Genomic DNA, 26,037 nt, shown 5'->3' on the forward strand with positions numbered 1-26,037 from the left:
GAAAGGCATTAGGGTTAACGCTCAAGATTTAGAAATTCAGTTATGTACATGGTTAGATTTGGGTCTTAGGTTTTATGGGAGCTCGTTCATCCTGATGTGTTTCGTGTGAATAGCCATCACGCGAATGATCCACATGTTCAACTGTAAGCATTTTGTCAGAGTGAATTTAAATTAGTTATGAAATCAGATGTTTAAAAACTACAAAGCATAAAGAAGTTAATATTTTGAAATTTCATATCATGGGTTAACTAATGAAATATATTTTGAAGCAGAAATACTCAGGCTTTTTTCTTTTTTTCTTTTTTTCCTTTTTTCTTTTTTCTTTTTCTTTTTTCCTTTTTCTTTTTTCTCTGTTTTTCTTTTTTCTTTTTTCTCTGTTTTTCTTTTTTTCTTTTTTCTTTTTTTTCTTTTTTTTTTTCTTTTTTTCTTTTTCCTTTTTTTTTCTTTTCTTTTTTTTTTGGTTTTCAGAAGCTATCGAGGAATGTTGTTTAAAGAAATATGCCTTCACCTTTGATGAACATAGATTTTTATTTCCCTCCTCAAACATTTTTTCCTCTCCTTTCAATATAAGTAAATAAATGATTGAATAAAGAAAATTATGCCTGATTGGGAGCCTGTAAGACTAGACTTCCAAAGTAGATCTACATCTAACCATTTGTATGTAGGAAACAATAAAACTTGATGGCTCATTAGCTTGGAATGACCCGACTGTGTTTTATGCATAGGGGTCATTTCTTTACTAATGAGCCACTAAGCCAGATGGCTAACCCCACAGCAGTCTAACTGCATTACTGTGATTTAGAGTTTTAGGCAAATAGCTTTTTTTTTTAATTCTTCCCCCCACCCACCCCACCCCCCCGGCCCCCAGACAGGATCTAGAGGGACAGCTTTTTCTAGAACTGTGGAAAACAAAGCATTTGCCTTAAAAGATAAATGGCTAAGATGACTCTGTACTTCTCAGGGGTTTATATCAATTTGTAGTATTTCTTACGGTTTGTAGTGATGAAAGTCTCTTAGATACTATGCTCCCTGGAAACTGTTTAGTGGAAAGTTATTTTGACTATCTTATCTATATTGGATTTTGTTTCAATAGATAATTAATCAAACCCATTCTTATTGCCTTGTATCTGAGTTCCTATCAAAATACGTGTGAAATGCAAAAGAAGAATGATTCTGCACAGGTTAACAGTGCAAGAATAATATCTGCTTTTTAATATGTGTTGTCTTATAGAATTTTTGCTTGTCTTCATGGCTAATGTATCGGATGATTGGAATGAGGAATGGTTGCTTGTTTGGGCCTGGATTCATATTGCTCAAGAAACATTTAATTCAGGCACCTTATGTGAAGAGCCAGGTCATTGTGGATCTCACAAAGTCAACTGAAAGAGATTGATACCCTCAAAGCATGCTGTATTTTAAGTGACCCGGTTTATTTTCTGGGAGTGTTTTTCTCACACCATTGACTAAATCATACACAACATAAGTTTGGAATTTACACAAAAAGCTATGTAGAAAGCAGCCTCAAAGAGAAGAGTACTTAAAGGAGGGCAGTTTATGAAAGACAACATCAGCAACATGGTTTTGAAAGTGTTTCAAACACATTGTGCAAATGACCACCCATGGTCCTTTCAGGAGTTTCACATTTGCATGAAATTTGAATACAGCTAATTATCTGTTACTCTGAAAAACTTTGTATGATGATTTGCTCGTATCTTATGGGAGTTTGTTACAGTGATGTTAGGTAATTGTATGTAGATTCTTAGCACTGAAAATTGGTCTTATCTTCAAAGGAGGTGGCTATGTTTAGGGGGAATAAGAACATAAAATGGCTCAGACTAAAGCTTTATCTGGCCCTAGTATCTTATTTCTGATAATAGTCATGGGGATTACTAAAGAAGAGTATAAAAACCTGACAAACATATTGTGATTCTTCTTTGCAAAATTTATCTTAGCCTCCAGCAATTTATGGTTCAGGGAGTTCCTGAACCAAAGGTGATATTTACTGTTTAAAAATGAATAATCTAGGATCCTTACTTAAACAGCCTGTGGAGCATTAAGATTTTAAGGGATTTACACTGGTCTCTAGAATAGCTGTTTTCCATCATTTCGACACCCCTGCCTTTTTTATTTAACCCCCTTTTTTTCCCCTCTTGAGTTTTGCAAAGTGTTTAGTCCAAGATGAATTAGGAAGGGGAGAAATTGAATTAGGAAGTAAAGGAGAGATGTGAAAGCTATTCGACTTTGGTAAAATATTTTTTAAACACATTTTGTATGTATATACATTTTGTAGATATGATCAACTTTAGCCTGCAGTCACTACATTTTGAATACTGAAACAAAACTGATCACGCTGCATCATGTCTTCTAAATATATCAAGCCTAACACATTGAGGTTTGCTGGCTTGATTTCCACCCACTACTGTTTTCCTGCTATACCTGCCTATTACTAGCTCCAGTAACTTCCAAAGTAGTGTGACTTCCTAGTGTGGGAAATCTGCCTAAAATTAGCTGTGAAGATATGGCGCAGGAGATGGTCTGGAGCACTGTGATCTTACCGTGTGCTTCTTGAACCTGATTTAAAAAAAACAAAACAAAACAAAAAACAGGTGTCCTGGTACAGCTCTTCAGGGTAGCTGCGTTGTGTGAGCAAAATGAAGACATGGCCAATGTGCTTTTCGTTGTCAGAAAATATTATAAAACATTTAGTAAAGCTTTACTTCAGTAAAAGGGTTTTCCTCTAAGCAGGCAAAGTCAGAACCAGGGCCAAAACTGCACAAGACAACTTTCTTCAGAGAGGAGGAATAAAACCAATGTCAAAACATGAAAAAAATAAAATATTTTTAGATGTGAATGTGCAAGAAAATCTTAAAACTGTTGTGATTTGCCAATGCTCATAAGTCTTCCATCTACAAGATCTCAGACAGGGGTCCTCAAACTTTTTAACCAGGGGGCTGGTGCGCGGATGCAGTGGCAGGCAGTCATCTGTGGCTGCTTGGTTTCTCCCCCCAACCCCCGGCGGGGGGGGGCGGGCGGGGGTGTGTCTGTAAATACCGGGGGCCGGATTGAGGACCCTGGAGGGCCGTATCCAGCCCGCGGGCCGTAGTTTGAGGACCCCTGATCTAAGACATGGGTCATTTTCTAATGGATATACTAATCACAGTGAAAAAAGAAGAGGTATTTTTTCTGTTTTATCCTCATTTCAGCTCATATTTCTACGAGTTCACATTTTACGATGTGTTTTGTGCGTGTGTGTGTGTAGCTCACCTTTTTAGCTTCTGTATCTCTTAACCAAAGACAAATTAAGTCTTGTACTAAATATTAAGTGTTAAGACAAAATTTGTATTCAAGCCCATCATTGCTTTTAAGAATTTTTTTTGTGAAGATGAAACTTTATCTGTTAGAAAGTAGAATGTGAATCTGGTCTCCAAGTCATATCTTAATCTCTAGTCTGGGAAATGTAAGTGTGTTGTGGGTTTTTTTCCCTCTTTATTTGGTGTTGCCAGACTAACACAATGACAATTGTCATTGACTGTTTTTTTTTGTCAAACCATATAATTAGTTGACTATGAAAACCAAAAAGCATTCCATTCACTGAAGAGTGGTTACACTTTTATGCCATGTAAGCAAAATTGTAATAACAAAAAGACAGTGTGTCATATGCTGCGTACACTTTTATTTGTTAATAACAAATCTAAAATGATAAATACTTTTCCTTCTGTAAAATTTTACTGAATCTCTTGAGAATTCAGTAGCACTGTAAATGTAATCTGCAGTTCTTTACAATTATAGTTTAAATAGACTGAGTCTAAAGGGAGTCTGCCTATTTGATTTCCAAATTTGCATCACTTAAAATCCAATCGGGCCAACTGTTCAGATTTTTATTAGATATGGAATACACAAATGGGTTCAAGGCCACACTATGTATAGCAAATACATACCTTGTTTTACAGCATGGATTATCTAAATTGTTACTTAGCATGTAGTTTGACCTTCAGCCCACAAAGACTGCTTAGCAACTTCTTCAGTTTGCTATATTAAATCCTTTGATTTTCACTAACTGGTGTTTTATAGGCCAGCAGATTGCATTTGGTTTTGTGAAATTGCTGTAACATATTGAGTTTAATGGATTTATGGAGGAATGTAAAACAAAAATAATACAGCAGGCGCTCAGAATTTTAGAACACAAGTGCATTAGGCTTGCAGATGGCCGATACGGATAGTGACATTGAATAATTTAGTGTGGAAGGTAATCTGGTTTTGACAGAATACATTAACATTTCACCAATGCATACAGGTGTTTGGGTAGTAGTGATCTGCATGCTGTGATCTAAGGCAGACCAGAGTGAGTCTGTGAAGCGCAGCATTATAATCTCCTTGACTATGCTTGACAAAGGAGAATCTGTTCAAAACCTGCTAAAATAGATTTAGAAGACCCTCAGTACTGCAGTTGCTAACATAATTTCTCACTGTCTGGTGTCATTTTTAAATGTTGATCATGGGAGAAAAATAGAAATATTTAATACTTTGATTGTAATTCTTTGTCATTACAGAGTGGATCTAAGAAAACAAGGAGAAGAAAACATAGCAATTAAGAAACACGATTTCTCTTCTGTTCATGTGTCTTATGTCAAAACATGGCCTCTACTTTTTCCATCCAAATTCATGATGAGACACTACAATTTTTTTGCCATGGCAACATCTTTAAAATATGGTAGGCAATTATAATCTTTGCAGGTGAGAATGAGTGAGGAGCAATCAGACTAATAACCTGTGACTGGCGTTCAGCTCAGCTGGGAGGAGCTCTTTGGGTTGCATTTCCTTGGCTGTGCATGCATTCCAGTAAGGAGTTGTGTCCTATCTTTGGAGTAGTCTCTCCCTGTCATGCACAGGCAAACACACGCACAGTCACAGACCATGCTGGTTTCTTTTACTTCAGCCTGAAGTCAGTTTAGCATCACTATTATTTTTGTTAATTGTCTGGAAGAAAGTAACCAGTTCACCCCAACTCTTCAGTGAAACACATTTCTTTAAAATCCATATTATTGAGAGAGGTGACAAATAGGAATACTGTAAGGACTCTTCATGATGACATTCGATAATGAGTATATAATTCAAGTTATGTACATCATCTTTATCACATTTCAGCCTTAAAGATATATTTTCAAGCAAATCCTGAATAATTTTTGCCTTGGCATAAAAGAACCTGCTAGTTTGAATATTGGGGAAGTTAAGGCACAAATGGGTTCCACTGTCAATGAGTAAATGGTAACTTTTTGGTGCCAGGCTGCAGTGCTTGAGAGCATCATCTCTTCCAAGCCATGAATGTGTCTCTGTCTGTGCTGTGTGATCAGCAACAGAGCTGAATTTCCAGCTTTCAGCAGAAAGAAGGCACGGGGAGCTTGCTGAAGGACACATTAAGGTTGGATTTCAGATCGGGCTTTGTGTAGTTGAGGTCATTTTCTTGACCACTCAGGCACTGCTTGAGTCCGTGGGTGATTGTCATTATTGAACCCAAATAATTTGATGAGGGAAAGGGAGGGAGCTTTAAGCAATGGATAGTGTAGGGGTTAAATTGAGTTAAACTTGCTGTTTTCTGCAGCTTTTGCCTTGCCTATTCAAAAAGGAAATAGCTGTCAGATTTCCTGAAAGAAACTACCACTAGTTAGAGCCAAATACTGAGAATTATGTTGAACAGTTGAAGTTTTTCAATATCCTAAGAAATGGAAAACTAGGGGATATAAGGGGAAGAAACCTTAATACAGTTAGCACTCACTATCTCTATAAAATAAACCGTAAGTACTATGAATGCCAAGAATAGCCTCACCATTATATTGATTTTTTAATGTTGTTCCTGACTTTAGTATTGCAGTGCAGTGACATTTCATTACACCCTTTGGAACTATAATAACTGAAGTGCAACACCAGCTGATGGAAATGAAATTAAATCTATCTTCAGTAATAAAGAAGTGACGTCCACAAAATATAGAATACAAACAAGTTTTCTAGTTTTATAATGTTCAATTGCAACAATCTATAAATAAAAAATAAGTATTTGTATGTAGCCATCCTTCTTGTATATCAGCTAACAATCAGATAACTGAATTTCTCTTTGATTCTTAATGAAAAGTTCATAAAATAAATGCATCTCCAACCACACAGTTGTGAAATTTGTATTCTACAAAGTGTTTAACAAAGTTCCTTAAATACCTTCACATTTGTGGTGACAGGCATACAAAAAAAATCCCAACCCTTTGTTGGGAAAATATAATCTGTTTATGTCAGTCACTGAGTGATATTAAGTTTGTTTAACAAATAAAACCAACCCCTGACCTAAAAAGAAATATACTGGCTATATATTTTGCAGTCATAGGGTTGAAATGTTACTGCCTGCACAAATATCAAAATACCAAGAGCAATTCAGTACTTAGAGCATTCATAATTTGTGTGTTGTCCTTGCATATGTTGTCTTGGGTTTTCCAGGTTCTATTTCAGTATTTGGAAGTGCCTTTTATACCCTGTTACTATATGAGCAGGTAGTAGGATCATGTTTTCAGATCCTCATGCACGTTTTGGCTTGCATAGGAGGTGCAAGCATGAGAATGGGCGAAGGATAACTTGAAAAGAGGTTTGAAGCCAGAAAGATGGGGAAATATACAGAAAAATAACAAATACATTTTAAATGGAGAAAAGTATTAATTAACATTAACAAGGGCTGGAAATTTGGCCCAAGAAAAATTTTGTTAATAACATGAAGGATTTACATTACCTGTGGAGCTGGTTAGCAACAAGGCCTTTTAAGAGGAATATAATTTTTTCATTGTCTTGAGGATATTAATTTTTTAGATGATGAACTTAAAAATAATTAAAAAAACAAGCCCAAATCAACCCTACAAACCAAAAAATGAACAACTCCCCCTGCATTTAGTTTACAGCCCTTCTCCTAGGTCAGAGAGCTTGTTCTCTTGTCAGGGAGCACTATTTCCTCACTGTAACTGTTATGACTGTGGAACGTACAGATAATAGGGGGCTGCGAAAGAAGTATGACAACTTTTTAAAGCTCAAACTTAAGGCAGCAGATTGACATTAACATACATCCTGATACATATATATGTGTGTGTGTTATCTAAATCAGGGTCTGGACAGACAAGGAGTGGGCAGAGACAGAGGTACTAGATTAAGCCTCTGGAAGCGTTAGGCTTAAGTGCCTTACTTGCCCAGGCTTTTATGACGTGCTTTATTAAAAGGCTGAAAAAAGCTCCCGTGTTAACATGTTATACAGTGCCCCAACACTGCCAATCCAAAGTAAATCTCCAAGGCATGGCAATGAGATCCATGACCTGGAGGCATTTCTTGATTATTTTTTTGTTTGTTTGTTTTCTTAACGAAAGTAAAAATTACTGTCTTTGCTTGAATTCCTCATCACTCTTCTTTAAATGCAGTATTTACCCATGGCTAGCAGCCTGACCTTCCAGGTCACCAACGCGGGGAGGAAAACCCCTTGGTTTCCTTATTCACCTAGCATTCAGATAAAAGGTCAAAGAAGTTTATTCTTTGGTTTTGGACATCCAAATCATCACTTTAGATGCAAATTATGCTCTTGTTGCTTTGCTGGATACCAAAGGCCGTTGCAAAGGTATTTATTATGGCTTGTCTGATTCATGGCATTCTGTTAAGGGTTGCTATAATTGGATTTTGTGAATCCAAAGAAGGGATTTTGTGGGCTTGTCGTAGCCTAATGCAAAGAGTACTACTGGACTACTAAAGGATTTGATTCCACAAGAAATATATGGATGATTATAGTGCCTGGTTCTTCAGTTTATGTTCTCAACATTTTTTGCATAGCTTTCTGTGAACTGCAAACCTTTATTAAGAGAGAGGCAAGACGGTAGATTTTTCATTTTGTGCTACGTTATGGCAAAAGAAATTATATACTGCATGTGTGTTGTGCCATATATAGCATGTGATGCAAAAGGGCAGGTTTTAGCAATTTTAGTAAGTTTGGGGAATAAAAAGTACTAACATTTGTTATCTTTAGTTTTTTCAGTTCTCCTTTGTGGAAGAAGAACCTAAACTCAGAGTTGCTAAATGACCTTTTGAAAGAGTTATTAAGAATTCAGAACAATTCTTACCATTTTCATCTCGATCTTGATGTCTGTATTACTCTTACTAGAGGTGTTTTCATTTCGCTGTCTCCTTTCCAAATTTCCTGACATATAACTGACAAGACCTACCCGGAACATAATGTGTGAAGACCCCAGCTGAAAGGGAGCAGAAGGAGCCTGACACTGAAATATGAAATGCAACCTTCGCCTGTCACTTTATGATATTAAAGTGTGTCTGGCACCTGTGATCACATTTCTTGGAGGGGGATGGTAAAATCTGTAGTTGAGATCAGTTATAAACTAATCTGGTTTTGCTTTATAACAGTCTTAATTTTTTTTTTCTTTCCTCATATCTGAAATTTTATGGGTTTGGGAGACCTATAAATATTTTCAATTTCCCCTGGTTCTAGAAATAATATTTCTTCCTATCCCTGTATGTTTATTTTCTTAACTAAGTAAAGGGGCAGAAGTGGGTCATGGCTATTGGGAACACTTTGTTTCTTACCGTTCTTTTAAAAAACTTAGAAACATTTTCAATGAGTTCTTCTATAATACTGTTCTGTGGATAGAGAGCAGGGGGGGCTGAGGGGGTGGAAATCAGTATCTGGTTTTCATCATTATTGCTGTGTTCCCGGATGGCTAAGGGACACATGTGCGAGGTTACTTGCCCATGAGCATTTCGTGCCTTGTTGGCCTGATAACAGTAACATTTGTAGCTAGAAGTGTTTGGGACTTTAATGAAATTGAAGAAAGGGACAGAGGGCAATCCCCAGGAAAGTCTGCATCTATGAGAAGGGCTGATTTTCCAGTTGGTGGTTTCCTTGATGAGTAGCTAGTTAGCACCTGTAATGTCTAGCAGGGAAGTCTTAAGGAAATATGGCATACTTCCCTGAAGTAAAGGGATTTGACATTTAATGAGAGTGCCAGTTTTTCTCCAAGAGTGAAGTCAGGCGTTGGAACATGTTGCCCAGAAAGGTTCAATCTCTGTCCATGGAGCTTTTCAAGACCAAGTGGATAAAGCTCTGAGCAACCTGGTTTGGACTCATAACTGACCCTGCTTGGAGCAGGGGGTTGGACTAGGAGTCTGCCAAAATTCCTTCCAGACAGAGTTATTTTATGGTGTCACGATAGTTAAGGGAGTTTGGGCACAGCGGCAGCCCATTGCTGTTCAGAGTTCCTGTACGTTTCCAGCTGACAGCAGTTTGTATTTATGGCATTTTGCAGTGTGGTAGAACTGGTATTCCCATCAGTTGATGAAGCAGGTTAAAAGTAGGATATTAATTAAAAATGGATACTGATCTCTTGTAGAAGGATGGTACGAAGGTATGCTTAACTCTCAGTTGATTTCCAATCTGCCAATTTTAAAGCTAAAAGCAGATGTTGAGTACTTTTGTGGCATTTGCTTCTCTTTTGCTGATTAATATAATAGTGAAGGGTCACAGTGCTAGCATCTTCTTTTTTTCTCAAATTAGTAATAATAATAATAATAAATAAAAGGTCTTTACTATACTGGCTGTAACCAGTGTCTCACAACTTTGTGAAGTAAATGCAGCATACAAGAAGTACACTTTGTGTGTGTGTGAGCCTTGAATTCTACCGGTGTATTTCAGAATAGCATACATAATATTAAAAAAAAAACACCAAAAAACAAAACAAAAAACAAACAAACAAAAAAAACCCCACCAAAACAAACAGAAAAATCCTCTTGTGATGTTTTTAATTGAAAGTCATAAATCACTTTCCCAAATTGAAAGTCTGTCTTTATATAATTATTTAAATTTAAGACTGTACACTTTATCAAAGAGGGATTTAAATTGCTTAAAGTAACTAGAAATTTACTGGCAGAATTAGATATGCTAGTTATTCTCATGGTATTCTCTATTCCTCAAAAATTTATTTGAATCCTTCTGTAAGATACCAGTAATTAAAATCTTCGGTTGAAAAATTGGAAATGGATGTATATGACATGTTAATCAAAGCCAACACAAGTAGAATTTACATCGGGGCTTAACAGTCTTGTGTTCACATACACTTACATTCATTATCTACCTGTGAATGTCTTTTTTATTTGGAATAATTTAGAAAAAAACCAAAAAACAAAACAAAAAAAAAAACCCAAAAATTGTGGAATATGCAATATTAAATTATTTTTTAATATTTATTAGGCTTTTAGAGGGAATTTCTGTGGTTTTACCTAAGTGTTAAGTTTAGTCTGTTGTTGCTTTTCAAGTATTATTTTGCTTTTGAAGGTTTTGAGACAAAAGAATATGTGCAAATGAGGCAAGAACACTTGCAAACTTGTGCTATATCAATTTGTAGTTACTTTTCAAAGTTATCAACCGATTTGTGTTCCTGCCAAGAACATTGAACAGTGCCCCCCCCGCCATGATTACAGTTTGCAAATAAATTAGCTAAATTTGAAGCTTGAAGGCTACAAGCCAAGAAAGTAACATGTTATTAACTTATGCTACCTATGTCATTACAACATAAGGAAACTTACCAGATAAGTTCTTCGCTAGCTGTCGTTTCCAACAGAGAGATTGATTTATGCATGTTCTAGGGAAAATTATGTTCTGCAAACCCTATCCTTCATGAATCCAAAGACTAATGAGGGCCCACCTTTTCTTCAGAAAATGAATTGAAATTCCTTGTGAATACTTCAGACTTCTCAGTGTGTCTGTATTTGTTTAGCGAATCTGTTGAAACAGGGATTTGCATTAGTTTGTGTTCAGTCACACTACTTTATAAGTCAAGAACTCTCCTTCAAAATAAGTTTCTGTTGCTTTTTTTCATGAATGTTCTTTGAACTCTGTGGTGGTAGCTTGTGAGTTGTGTTTTCAATTAATCTAATCAAAATGCTTTGATTGTCACATAAACTATGTTCAAATTATAAAAATGGGATTTATGAGAATATAGGCTTTTCTTTACCTATTCTTTTTTTTGTGTGATGTAAGCCTTTAAAAAAGATTATAAATATTTCAAAAAAAGATAACTAAAATCCCCAATGTTAACATCACATAAACAAAAACAAATGAAAGGAGTGTTCTGATCCCATGCAAAAAGAAATTCACGTTTAAAATTAGTGGGCTTTTAAACAGTTCTATCCAATCCCGTCTTTCTTTCCCAAGGCATTCTTTTACAAGGACTCAGATATTTGAGCTAAAAGTGGAATTAGGTGGCATTGGTTAGGAATCCAATTAATTTTTGACTATTTTAAAGCTTTTACTGAAGTTAATTTAATGACAGCTTACTATGGAATTGGCATGTCATTAGACTGTCATGAATTTTAGCTCCATAGAAAAGCCACAGTAACACAACTTTAAATCATGATGTTACTATTAACATACTTCAGTTATTTACTAACAGGATTTGTATAATTAGGAAAGAAGATACTGTAAGTAATTAATCATTTAAATATTAATACTGTAGAGATTCATTTAGGAAGAGAAAATATCCTGAAACATTCTTTAGATGTTGATCATGTGTTGGAGATTATGGGAGGTCTGCATGTTCTGTGCAAGGATGAGAAGATTTAACACATTTTAAAATACATTCAAAGATGTATAATAGCAATAATACAGTTGTGCCTGCTTTTGTCCTGTGTAACAAGCCACACTGATAAGGTTTAACTGGAGCCATGATGTTGAATAAAACATTTGATTTTCAAGTAATGGACAGGAATAAGAACTTTCTAATTCTGTGTTCAGAAATTCTGTTTTCATTCTAAAAGGTGTGGGGTTTTTTGCCAGTCCAGGCTCTAAGCAGAGGCTCCTGTGCTTGCCTATTCCTTTCATTTTTCTTTTTTGTGAGGGTGATGATGTGAGCGATGATTAGTAATGTCATTTAACTGCTCCTCCAGGCCTCCTCACCACCACTTGAGTGTGTGGCCAGAAGGGGGAAAAGTCTGCTTGGCAAGGATTTAAATCCCAACCTCCCTTCTTATAGTTCAGCATGCTAACCAGGAGCCTGTCTGTTTTGTGGGGGTGGAAAGTACTTTTCACTTTTATATTGAAAATAGTTTAATTCAGTAGAAAATCGGGGTGTGTGTTTGGAGCAGGGGATTGTTTCTAGCACAAAGTGCTTGTGTTGCGTTCTTAATTTTTATTAAAAAAATATAAAATAGTATTTTTACATAATTTAAAATGCTCAGAATAATAAAATGAATATTATGCACTTGCTTCTGGAAGAATCTTTGAAATCCATATTCAGTATGATAGAGAAATCACAACTTACCTGTTTGCTTCTTTTTTTTCCCTGGACTTTATGGAAAAACAAGTTGTGTTGTATGGATCTCAACATGCTTACAATACTTTTCACTCTAAGACAATAATTGTTATCCAATCTACTAAGGCAAGCACTTCAGCTGAGCGTTTAAGGCATAACAATTACGTTATTCAGTGGGTACACTGATATGCGGGGAAGGCAGAGGATCGGTTCTTTGTTCTCTGCCTTCACCAAGGTGAAGGTAGGAGACATTCAGCCATATGTGACTGATCTGTTGCTCACAGTCTTGTCTTTATACTATAGAGTTCGGAAAAATCTGTGGGTCCATTCAAAATGTAGTGAGACGTTAAGATGCTGTGTCTTTAATGAGCCTCTAACTCAGTTTTTTTAATGTTTAACTAATTTATCATTTAAGAATTATAGATAAGTGCAGAGATTAAAATAAATACAAGCATTGAAGGTTTTTTTTCCTTCAGGGCTATAGCATGGAAATGTAATCACCCTGGAAGAGATCTGGCTTCTCAGAAATGAGGTCACCTTGGCAACAGAATCTTCTATTATTGTCTGAAAGAAGCTAATCAGTGATTTGGCAGAGCAAGAGAATGATAAAAGGGCTCTCTGAGCCATTTCCTCTCTTTTTGGTCCTCTTCTGCTGTACAAGATGATGGTGAGGTGCTTGTGTCAGAAGCTGGAGGAGGCTCCTGTCTTTCATTAGTGCATAAAGATGCTCAGAGCACCAAAGGGAATAGGCGAACACCCAAGAGGGACAGAAGCTGGTTATGGTTTAACCTGGCAGTCAGCTAAATACCACAGAGCTGCTCGCTCACCCCCCACAGCAGAGTGCGGAAGAGAATCAGAAAAAAGGGAATACTTGTGGGTTGAAATAAAGACAGTTTAAGAGGACAGAAGAGGAAGGGGAAACAACAATAATAATGATAAAAGAATATACACAACAAGCAATGCACAATGCAATCACCCACCACCTGCTGATCGATGCACAGCCAGTCCCCCAGCAGAGATCGTCTCCTCCCAGCCAGCACACACCACACCCACACCCACCCCCACCCCCCCATTTTTTATTAAGCATGACAGGGAATATCCTTTTAGTCATTGGCGTCAGCTGCACCAGCAGTGTCCCCTCCCAGCATCTTGTGCCCCACCCCCTGCCCCTGGCTTTTTTAAATCCACTCTCATGCTGGCAGGGCAGTGTGAGAAGCTGAGAAGTCCTTGACTTAGGCACCACTCAGCCACAACTGAAACATCAGCGTGTCAACATTATTCTCATCTTAAATCCACAACACAGCTCTGTACTAACTACTAGGAAGAAAATTAACTCTATCCCAGCCAAAGCTAGGACAGTTGTAGTCAGCTTTTTCCACCAGTCTGTAGTGACTTGGGTTTTACTCAATGACTAAAAGCAGTGATCCGTTCAGAATGATGTAAAACCTATCTGTGTATTCTCACATGCTTGTTTGTGATTGTCCTGGAGGATTAGACTGAAACTCACGAGGTCTCAGTCTTCAGTGGTATTCTGGGAAATGAGTGAGCCCAGGTAGCGGCTACAGGAGAACTAGTGAGTCAGGGCTGATTCCTTGGGATAGGCAGCTGAGCTATCTGCTTGTGGGATGGTGCCATGTATCTTAAAAGTCACATGTTTTAGGTTTACTTTTAAATTTACTGCCAGAAACTTGCGCTTTTTTTCCTAAAGGCTTAAATAATTTTGATTGGGTCTTCAAGTAATAATGTACCTTTTTACCCTGACTCCTGTAATGTATATCCTAAATCATTTAGAGGGAAAACTTCTAGAGATGAAAATATACTTGAATCTTCTCCTGGCTTAGATGGGCAGGGAAACTTTATATTCTTGCTCTATTTACTTGCTTTTGCCTTTCTCTGACACCCTTTTGCTAGCATGCTTTTGCCATCCCTCTAGTAATTAGTACTCTGCCACTGCAGTTGCCTATGCCTTTTTTATTTTCTTGCTGTGGTGTGCTTTGTTTGTTTGGGAGGATAAGAGAGAGTGGATTTAAAATACTTAACCCAACTGAAGTCGTCTTTACATGGCCTACTTGGATGAAACGTAATCATGTGAGTTATACTAGATATCACGGTAGCTGATCTAATGGTTCTGTTTGGCTTTGCTTTCTATTGTTCCCATGGATCAATAGCAAAACAGTATTTATTTGCTTGTCTGAGTATTAGCCTGTTTCTTCACCCACAAAACAATTTCTGGTGTTGTCAATAGGGCTTACAGTTTACAATAAACTCTGTAATACTGTGGTGGAAATTATGTAGGAATAACAGGCTCGGTCTTGCCACATGCTTTGCTTTAGAAAAGAAACATTTGAGTCACATCACGTAAAGGAGTTACCATACAAAAATTTGCCATAAAACTGCTGGCGTGAAATTCAGTTCTAAAAGAGGAATTTTGGAGCACAGAACTATTAACAGTGTTAGACCTATTTTGTTGGATTCCCGACCACTTTGGTGAAACTGTCTATGATCAGAAAAGGTAATAAGAGCCTCTGGAAATGACCTTATCTATTTCTATACAGACTGGACATCATGTTGGAGTGTTAGATACTAAAATCATTAGTTCTTGGAGCAACTAGTTAAGAAAACAGCAAGAAGAGAGACAACCATTTATCTTGCCATTCTTAGGGACCAGACCTAGCTCAAGATATTGCTACTGAACATGTGTGGTTGCCAAAAAAAGCATGCACACCCCCACCCCCACACCCCCACCCAGTTTAACTAAAATGAAAAAATATATTAAAAAAACCCCAAACCAACCATAATCGCTTGTTATTTACCAGAACAGTTAGTTGGGTAACATGTTTACAAGCATCATGGATGACTTTTAAATATAGTGATAGACATGAAGCTAGTGCAAATCAGAAAACTCCCAACAGTCTTAGAAAAGACAACCTGCATGATTCCGTAGCAAAGAAAAAATGTCCCATAAATAAGACATTTTTTAACTAATTGAAGTCAGGTGCCAGTGAGGAAAAGGTAACTTGAATGTAAAACTACAGTAAGACCAAAGTAATATTTAAGAAACGTGTTGCTGAGGGCCAGCTGATTTCAAATACAGCAGAAAGGATTTGTATGCAACCCAGTGGTGGTAAATTCAGTCTGCCATTCACAGTCCCAAACTACATTAGCTGTTATCACTCAAGCCATTGTAGGAGGGAGGAAGAGGAGAAGAGTTGGAGTCATTGTGGCTACTTCTGCAAAAATATCAGCCCAGTGGCCTCAGAAGTCAAATAGGAAATATTAGTGAAGGAAGAGACAACAATGTGGTAAATGCCTTGTTGCCACTGTATAAATTCATTGTACACCCGTATTTTAAATAATAAATGCAATTCTATTTATATTTTAAGAAGAATAGAGGAGATGACAATGATGATTAGAAATATAGAGGTGCTTTATGAAAAGGAAAGAAATTATTCTTCATCTTGTTTAAGGGCTGATTGAAGTGACACATTTTATGAAATCTGATAAAACCAATTGCAGAAAGTAAACTGGGAATGATTGTTCACCCTGTGGTACCATAAAGAAATAGGGAAAAGTTTAAAAAATCAGATCAAAAGCACACAAGTTATAAGGATTTTTATTTTATTTATTTTAATTTTTTTTGTGTGTGGCATATTTGTAGAATTATTTGCCTGTAGATGTTTTGAATGCAGGAGTTTAAAAGATTTGAAAGAAGGATTATGTAAATCCCAGGACAGTACACTGTTTGGTGGTGTCTAATTCTGATTGTCCTTTACAATCACCTGAAGAGTTTGTAACCTTCAGATTGCATGAAGGCAGACTAAGGAAGAATTATAGTGTTTCCTGGATAGGTCTTACATTTTTCCTACTTTTGTAGGCAATTGTTGATGGATATTGATGATGTTTAAAGTATGTGCATGTATTGCATGTGTTCATTGTACTGTATTCTAATGAAGCTGATATAAGGGCTACAATTCTCCTCCTGGTATACTGTTAGATTGAAAAAAAGGAAAAAAAAAAGTAGAGAAAAAGACATTTGCATGAGTCCTGACCTAAATAAGACCTCTTGTTTCTAGTGTAAATATATATTTATTTTGAGTTAAGATTTTATTGTATATCTCTGAAAAATGCCTTGTGTGTTATTTGGTATCTTAACCTGCAAATTTTTTTAGAATTGAGCTTGTAGATGAATTCTTGACCTTACACAATCATTAAGAGAAAGCCTTTGGAGTTCACTGACATGGAATCTAACTGTGGAAAAGGCTAAAACATAATGTAATTTGGGTACTATTGCATATTGACAAGGATTCCCCACTGCTAGCCAAAGATAAATACAATAAATAAACATTTGCGTGTTCTTGTGAAAAGCAAATTCAAGTCCCATTTCTTTACACGTTTGTTTTTGTGTTTTTTTTTTTTTTTTTTTTTTGTGCCACTGTAACCAGCAGCGCTTACTGAGAAATAAAGCTGACATTGTAAATAGAAAGAACAACTCTTAAGCATAAAGTGGGCATGTAATTAATTGCCTGTTTTGCTAGTTATTCACAGTTCCTCACTACCTTTCTTTTTTTCTTTCTTCAAAACATGGTATACATATTTTTTAGGCTATCTTCTGAACTCCTTAGATTCCTTGTGTTAAGTTTAACTCGGTAGATTCTGTAGCTGATAAGTCTCACTTAGGAGACAGCAGCAGGAAGATGCTGACTTTTTTTGTCGTTTACTCATGTCAGAATGATATATGTTATTTTATGCTGGTTTGGAAATAATTTGCAGGGGGAATACGTTGCAAGAAATATAATGTCAAGTAAATATGGAAGCATAGCAAAACATATTTTAGAGTACAAGATGTAAAATGCTGTTTTCACTGAAGTTATTTAAAATACCCTGATAATTAATGTAAACTGTTTGTATTTAGTGAGAACAACCACTGAATCCTGCAAGTCAATAAACAACAGTGTCATGGCTTTAAATGCAAATAATGAGACAGGCAGAAATCATTTTTAAGATATGCTCAAGTTAATGGCTCCATAATTATTAAATAAAAAAGAAAAAAAAATCGTATCTGGTAAATCACTGCTATAACAGCAAAGGAGATGAGATTAGAGAGGATATTGAAAAAAAAAAAGAGAGAAAGGCAGTGTGGGAGGTAAATTCAGAGGTTTACGGAGCATTGGAGAAGGCATGAAACTTAATATACAATCAGAAAAATAGTTCGAAATTTATTTCAAAGTCTTATTTTAGATTTTTTTTTTAATAAGAGGTACAAACTGTATCATTAATGAAGAACATCTGTGGTCTAATTTTATAGCTTTAATTATAAATACACTTTCTTTTAAGTACATGAAAAGTTGTGCCAAATAGCTTCCTTTTAAATTTGAAGTGTTGAATTCAAGAATAAGGAAAAGTGATTCTTATCAAGTTCAGCAGAAAAATTGACCTGGAAACCAAGCTTACAAATCCCTAAAGTTGTCAACAAGGGAAATTTGATCTAATTTTCAAATGTTTAGTGTTTTATCTTTAATAAAATATGCTTTCTTGAGCTATAAGAATTCAATAACTTTTTTTATTCAGAGAGTTTATTGAATTCAGCTCCACTCTCCCAAATACTTTTTGACTCTTTTCTCATTCTTCACTTCCTGAAGCACTTCATCTATCCACTGACTGACAGTTCTACATTATATTTCACAGTGATGTTAAGGGCTATGACTATGCAGCATAAACCTTCATATTGTAACTCACTTGGCATGAGAATTAGGAAATGTATAGACTGCAACAGCCACACAGCTAGTTAAGAGTTAACTGTGAAGGTAAACCAAAACTGCTTTTATCTATGGGAATCTACCTCAGTATTTCCAAAGGGCTGGAGATATATCTTTTTTTCTGGGAATGTGTGGATAAGAATCCATAGTTATGCACGTGTTCTTTGCTGTTTATTCTATTCAGCTGACTATGTTGTTGAGTGTTTTGACATGTATATGACAGATCTAGTTTCATCAGTGATGCAATTAATGGGCTTGACATGATGAATGTAGTGAAAGCACTTGTGTGGATTTGTAATATACTGGTTTTTTTCCATTTTATCTTAGTATTTATTTCTCTTTTTCCTTCTCTTGCATTGCATTTAATTTAATTTTATTTTTTAGCTTTCTTAGGGTATTGCAAAGTAGAATAACCTACCGTAATACTGAGAGCTAAGTCCCTGACATTACACAATGGGACTAGTTCTATCTGTTGCTTCAGTCCACTTGTTCTAACAAGAAGTCTAAGAGATGAAGTCTTGGATGAATGCACAAGTCTGAAACCAGAACTAACCCCTTAAGTGTCTTATCTTCTGCTGTACTCAAGCACTATTGATATTTAATTTTGAATCATGTCGTCAGTATTTTTCCATGGGTACTTCAGATGTGACACAAGTACTACCCTGAACAAAGGACTATCAAATACTCAAGAGAACTAATATGCACAGGCTGGTGATTGGCAAGGCACTGACATAAGTCTTTGCCTCATAGTTCTTTCCGTTTATTGTCAGATATAACATGATACATTAAATGTTGGAGTCCACAACGAAGCGCAAGCACGGTTTGAGATGTTATCTATTTCGAGCAGGAAATTAATTATTTTCTGTACACAGATAGCAAGTCCTCTTATTTTCACCCATGCATCAGTTACCCATACTGTAAATACTTATCTCTTGACCCATTTTCTTAAACAGAAACAAACCTGTTAACTCATTAAGGTACTAGTTTTTGGCTATGCTCTTCCCTTAGAGTCCTTCTAAACATAACAGAACTCTCACCCTTGAAAACTCTTTTCTATTAAAGACACACAAAACAGTGAGAAATTGAGAGACTAAGGGCTAGAGGAAAGGCTGAAAATTGCAGTTAAGCTATTCAAATATTGTATGTCTCAGAATTTTCAGGCTGTCTTGCAAATTTTTTACTCTAGGTTTTGAAAATTGTAGCAATAGGAAAAAGATATTTAAAGGGTGCTTTTGGGTTAAATTTTAGGGCATTTTTAACAAGATGCCAAAAATCCTGACTTTGACAAATGCCAACCATAGAAAATGTTCTTTTTAAAATATGATTTTCCCTTATTTTGTAGTAAAATTGCCAGGTGAACAGATTGCAAGTCAGTCTTAAAGAATTTAAATTTTAGTAAGTAACAACTATTTGATAAAACTTTATTACAATATCCTGCATGATTTAAATTTTTCTTGTTATTTTATAAGTAGCTTAACAATACTAAGCATGCCAGAAGAATGTCTGTGAAAATATAGGTCTGTTTCGAAGTTTTGTTTTTGTTATAAATAAGATATGTAAGCCTTTCTACAGATTTAAGCCATAATGGTCCTAACTGGCCGGATTAATATTGACCTTCACCAGCAGTGCAATGTTGGAGTTTCTGCAGCTTTTTGCCCAGTACAGACTATGTGTACCAATAACACAAATCATAGCTATAGTATGAAAAAAGTCATATTAACCTGACCAAATTTCTCTTGTGATGGTTAAGATATGTGAAATCATATAGTGTAAATGGGGAAGAGGGGTAGCGAGGAAGATGACTACACTGGATGAAAAGTATCACCTAATCTGAATAGTAGAGGCTAGTTTGATGAAAGAAAATGTGCTTTTGTTAAGCATTTTGTAATATAGGTATTCTATCTACAACATTGTTTGGTTTCTTATGATGTACTGTATTTGGGAATGCAATAGGTGATCCAAGCTGGGACAGTTTTTAGTTTTGTGTAGACGAGATCTATTTATTCCAAATGTTATTTCAGAACATCAGTGTTTGTTAGTGCTTGTAAGTGTAGATTAGCAGCAGGTCAGATTTCTTTTACTCATAATATATGTAGTCCTACTGAAAATAGGGAAATATTACACCCTCAGTAGGGACGATGTCACAAAAACCTGGATAGGGTAACAGAAAACATTTTTGTAGAAGGCGGCTGATTTGTTAAGTGGTACTTGTCAAAATCTGAATGAACAAACTTTGCTTATATAATACCATCTCTTTCCTCAGTGATCCACAGCACACTCTTTCCTGTTTTGTTTTGGTCTTTTTTCACTTGGTTGTTTTTTTGTGTGGGGGGGGTTGGTGGTGTTTTGTTTTGGTTTTTGTTTTTTTTGTTTTTTGGTAGGTGCTTTTAATGATTTTTAATGGGTATTGCAAAATTAAGCACTTAAAACTTGGAAAAATATTTGGTGTATCTATTTTTGTTGTTGTTTTACACAGTGTGATAGTTTGACATAATTGAATTCCTTTGTAAAATTTCCACTGTCAGATTTCCGCATGACTACCCCAGAAATTCTTCAGATTTAATCAGTATTTGGGCTGTAGTTTCTTGGTGTCATAGTGCATCTACATAAATAAACATGAAGAGGCTATTTTATTAACATAATCAGTCTGGAGTAATGTATTTAATGAGAATATAAAATAAAATCTTTCTGTAGGGGGAGAATGTGAACTGAGATTCTGATACTTCTGAAAGCCAGCAAGCAGGATTAACAAGTACCACCTTGATACCGAATGCACCTCTCAAAAAAGAAGTGGTGGGGGTGGAGCGGGGAAGTACAGAACTGCCTTCAGTTGAGCCATCTACAGGTATTGCATATAGATGATTCAGGTGATTGCTGAAAGGCAGTAGAAAGTACTCTTCAGAATCCTGGAAGATTTGATGTGGGGAGGGAGAATACAGATCTCTTTAAATCAATATCAGACTTTCACGGTACTTAGTGAGGCAAAGATTTCACCTTTCATAACTGGTTTACGTATAACTCTAGAGGCAGCCTTTTCATCATGACAAATCTGCACTTTATTGCACCCTATATGGCAGTAGTGCATACACCACAGTGATAGTGTGGATTTATTATAAGTAATTAAAGTAAATGCTGCTATGATCTTCATTGGTAGACCTTTGACATCTTTTATTACAGTTGAATACTTCCTTGAATTTTACATCATGCTAAGGGCTGTCTTGTTTCTATTGTCTTATAAATAGCTTGAATTCCACCTTTATGAGAGTGATTACATGAAAATAAACTGGAAACAAAAGATTGCTTTTGCAAGTAAATCTAAAATTTCTATGAATTTAATCAGACTTTCTTAAAAATTTAAAGTAATTTTCCTTCACATAGGAATAATTATCTCTTGAAGGTGAAAAGGATAACCAGCTCATCTCTACTTCACTTAAAAAAAAAAATATGGGCATTACTTATAAGCATTTTCATTCAATAGGAACTACTTTTTCAGGACTTGCAATAATGGATGAAATTAGTCATTACAGAATGTTAGAAAAACTGAAAGAATATTTTACGGTATTTGTATTTCTGACCTGTTGACATTCTCCAGTGAAAAATTAGTCCATCTCTGAACAAATACTGATAGCTTTGAGACTTTTAAGTATTGTTAGTCAGATAAAATAGCTTCTATAACATACATGTGTTCAGCTTGCCTTTTTTATTCTTCCCCACAGCATTGTCTTGCACAATTTACTTATTGAAAATTGTCCAAAAATCAGTGTGAGATCACTTTACATCTCTTGTTATCTGTGTTGCCAGACTGAAGGACCTGATAATTTTCTATAAACAAAGATGCAAACTCTGGCTTACAGAATCCTGAAGTCAAAATTCTTTGAAGGATCTGCTAGATGTTGGAAATATTTTCTTGGCTACCATTTGATATTCAGAACACTAATATGATGGAAGCACAGTAAACATCTCCTGAATGCCTTACCATGCTTCTGTAATAATAGACAATATTTATTTTCTAGCTAAAGCAAAATAGACACTTAAGGGATCCTCTTAAAAGATGGTGCTGCTCGTTTAAAAAGGCAGACAGATGTATGACTTCTAACAGATATCCTGTATCCGTGGTAATTACATGCTGATCTGTGATGTTATGGAAGGGATATTCATGAATTGAAGGGAAGAACTAACAGGATCCAGAATGTTTATTGACTTCTTACAAAATTAAAAAATAAATTGAGAAAAAAACCCACCACAAGAAAACAACCCCAAATAAGCCCAAAATTAAAGCTGTGATAGTTTTATTTAAGTCTATAGTGTAATGCAGAGAGAAGAAAGCAGTGTTGTCCACTGTATTGGAATCAAAGTAAAATATTATTAAAAATGGGTGTAGAAATATAAAACAAAATTAGTAGATGCTAGATGTTATTTTTCAATTACTGAGCTGTATTAACAACTGTCTTCAGAGGAAGATGTACAATTCACTAACGAATTCTGGTTCCAGATTGAAACTTTTATCTATGCTTTACTCATTGGAATATAATTTTACTTATTGTTTTCAAGTATGCAGTAATTAATGGGTAGTTATACCTATTCCTTGGTAAATATGTCCTGGATAAAGCCTCCAAGAAATTACTATGGGTTTGTTAATCCTTTCCAATAATATCGAAGAGATCATTTTGTTGTGAGGCACATTTAATGAAATACTAATGCACCTAGCAGATTAAAGAGGCAACAATTAGATCCTAGCTTTTGTTTGTGAATGAGGAAACTGCTTCTGTAAGATAGGCGATATATTGGGCCTGTGATAGTTAACTAATACCTTCAGTTAACACTAAATTCTTAATTAAATACGATTGTGCCTATAGTGGCAGAAAGAGCTCTTATCATGCTTTTGTCTGATTACATCACTTGCTACATTAAGTTCATTAGAAACCTTAAGCAGTGAATAAAGGCCAAGGAACATGAATAATTTTTAATGAATTATGAATGTTATTGAGACCATTTATTGAGAAAGGAAGAATAATTAATAGTTGTAAAGAATATTTTTTTCTTCTATGTTCTACTTAAATATATGCATTCCTGGTGTTTTGTTTTGGGGATTTTTTAATTCAGTCATTAAATGCCTTAGGAAAAAAGATAACCAGAGCTCAAAATCATCAAATACTTTATTTTAATTTCCTTCAAAATTTGACAATGCAAGGAGAAACACCTATGTGAGCACTTCTATGACAGAAATGTCATGAGAGAACAAAAGATTGCTTCTAAATATACTTTTATCAGCCTACTCTGAACAAAGTATCTTTAGGCCAACCTTAGAGAAGAGGGAGAACAGAACTCTAACCTGTGCAGCAAGGTCAGAGGCTAGCTTTGGAAACCAAGGACTCCTCAGAAAAATCCATGCTAGTGACTTCTTTTCACATATAGGAAAGAAATCCACCATGAATGCTGAAGTAGATCTCTCAGGTGTCATATCAACAGCATAAAAGTGGAAGATACCTATTGTAACCAAGTTTTCAACAATTTTGGACTCTATATGTCATTATCAGCATTATCAGTTCCAAAGAACTCGTTTTGGATCTCAGTGTAACCCTCATCAGCTCCAACACCTCCCCCCCCCAAGACAAACAAAAAAACAAACACCCAAACCCCAAAAAACAACAAGAAAAACAAACAAACAAAAAAACCCACCAAACCAAAATCCCCCAAACTGTCAAAGTTGGTTTTGTAAGATAAGTTTCATTGATTCTTCATTCTTCACAGCTATCACAAAATTGTTGGGTTTGGAAGGTGCCTTTGGAGATCCTCTAGTTCAACTCCTCTGCTCACAGCAGGACCAATTAGTCCATGTTTCCCATCCTCCATGTCTAGTAGAGTTTTGAATATCTCTAGTATCTGCCAAAATGTTTACTTCTAAATACTTTGTTGTACAATCCCACTGGTAGTTCTGTACAAATTGCTATTTCTTTGTAAGACTAAGTTAAATACTGCTGGATTATATATACTCTTTTATTCCCATTCTGCTTGACTTTCAATTGAGTTGTACTGTCCTGCCTTTTTACTTCATCATCATTTCTGTGTCCTACTTTTGCAATCATTTTCCTGCGTATTGACACTAATTTCAGTTGATACTAGGGTTTGTGAAACTCTTCCCTTAGGCGAAATCAGGTAAGAAATGAGAGCATGCTAAATAGAAGGAATAAGTCATGTTTGCAGAAGCTACTGCTGACTGTAAGACTGTGCTGTGGCTTAACCCCAGCTGGCAGCTGAGCCCCACGCAGCTGCTTGCTTGCTCCCCCTGCCCCAGGGTGGGGGAGAGGATCGGGAAGGTTAAATGAGAAAACTTGTGAGTTGAGATAAAGGCAGTTTAATAGGGAAAGCAAAAGCCATGCATGCCAGCAAAGCAAAACAAGGAATTCATTCCCCACTCCCCACGGGCAGGCAGGCTCTGCCTTACCCAGGACAGCCGGGCTCCAGCAGGTGTAACGGGGACTTGGGAACACGAATGCCATCACTCCCAATGTCCCCCCCCCCTTCCTCCTTCTCCCCCCAGTTTATATGCTGAGCACAATGATGGTATGGTATGTCCCCAGGGTCAGCTGTCCCAGCTGTGCCCCCTCCCAGCTCCTTGTGCCCTCCAGCCTTCCCACTGGTGGGGTGGGGTGAGGAGCAGAAAAGCCCTCGACTCTGTGCAAGTGCTGCTCAGCAGTAACTAAAGATCCCTGCGTTATCAACTCGGCTTCCAGCACAAATCCAAACTGCAGCCCCATACTAGCTGCTGTGAAGAAAATTAACTCTGTCCCAACTAAAATGAGCACAGACTGCAAAAGCTGTGACATTTACTATTCCAGAGTTTAATGTATATTATTCAACATATTTTTGTAACACTTATTAAATATTTTATGAAGTTGTTTCCCTGTTGTTCCTCAGTAACAGAAATACACAGAGCCTGTGTCTGAGGGAGGGGATAGCTTTAAAGCTTAAGAGAAAAAACAGGAACTTAATTAATAGTTTCTGAAACTATTTCTTTTGCCTTGCATAATGTTTTGACTACTCTCTCTAACCAGAATTTTACCTGTGTAAAAAAATCTGGCTCTCCAATAATGCTGAACATGATGTGTTTCTCTAATAGTGCTGAACAGCACCAGAAGTTACAGATAGGCTTTCTTAAGCAGGTTCAAGGAAGCCTGTGACTGTAGTTGGAAACTTTTCAAAACAGGGAATCGGGGTTTTTAAACAAAAATATTGCCGCACATCTTGGGTACTGTTAAAGATAAGATCATTACTTATAACTGAAAACCAGTGACACTGTAATTTTGTGCAACTTCTTATTTTTCAGATTGCTGCCCTTTCTAACCCTGGTATATGAAGATGCTCCTAAAATTCTATCATTGTTAAAATACATTTCAATTAAATAAATGATCCTTCCTTCAGTTTTCTAGTTACTCAAGTGCCACAGTGATATCAGTTAGGATATTGTTGCACATGAAGTTCATGTTGCTTGATAACTGAATACTTAATGTCACTCTGGTAACTCTACACAGGAATTTCTCCCCAGCATTAACACTCCTCTTCAGCTGAGCTTGTATAAAGAATTTTAAGTCCCATTAGATGGAAAATAATTGAGGAAATTTAGTTGATTTACTTTTGTTTCTGCAATTCATTGAGGAAAAACTTGCCTGTTTATGATTTTTTTAGTGTTTTAATGTTTATATGCAGCTTGTATGACTTAAGACTGGGAAATCGTGGAAGATACATCTATATATTTAAGAAGAAAGATTTTCAGTGACTTGATATTTATATTTTCATTTCAAATTAATGGAGTGGAGAATGTGTACAGAAATTCCATTCAGAATTATTTACATTTTTGTAATGATTGTAATGGGCTGTGTTGCTCACTTTTCTTTATATGCTTCCTTACTTAAACAGTGTCACCAATTGTTACAGGGTTACATTCAGAATAAAAT

The 26,037-nt window shown here is 36.0% G+C and overlaps 1 protein-coding gene across 2 annotated transcripts in view; it reads left to right on the forward strand.

Annotated features, from left to right (window-relative positions):
- The window catches only part of CTNNA2 (catenin alpha 2), a 515,720-nt gene that overhangs the window by 170,636 nt on the left and 319,047 nt on the right, over positions 1 to 26,037 (forward strand). The window lies entirely within an intron of this gene.

Source organism: Falco naumanni, chromosome 1 (genome assembly GCF_017639655.2).
Source record: "Falco naumanni isolate bFalNau1 chromosome 1, bFalNau1.pat, whole genome shotgun sequence".
In the NCBI taxonomy this organism is placed as follows: domain Eukaryota; kingdom Metazoa; phylum Chordata; class Aves; order Falconiformes; family Falconidae; genus Falco; species Falco naumanni.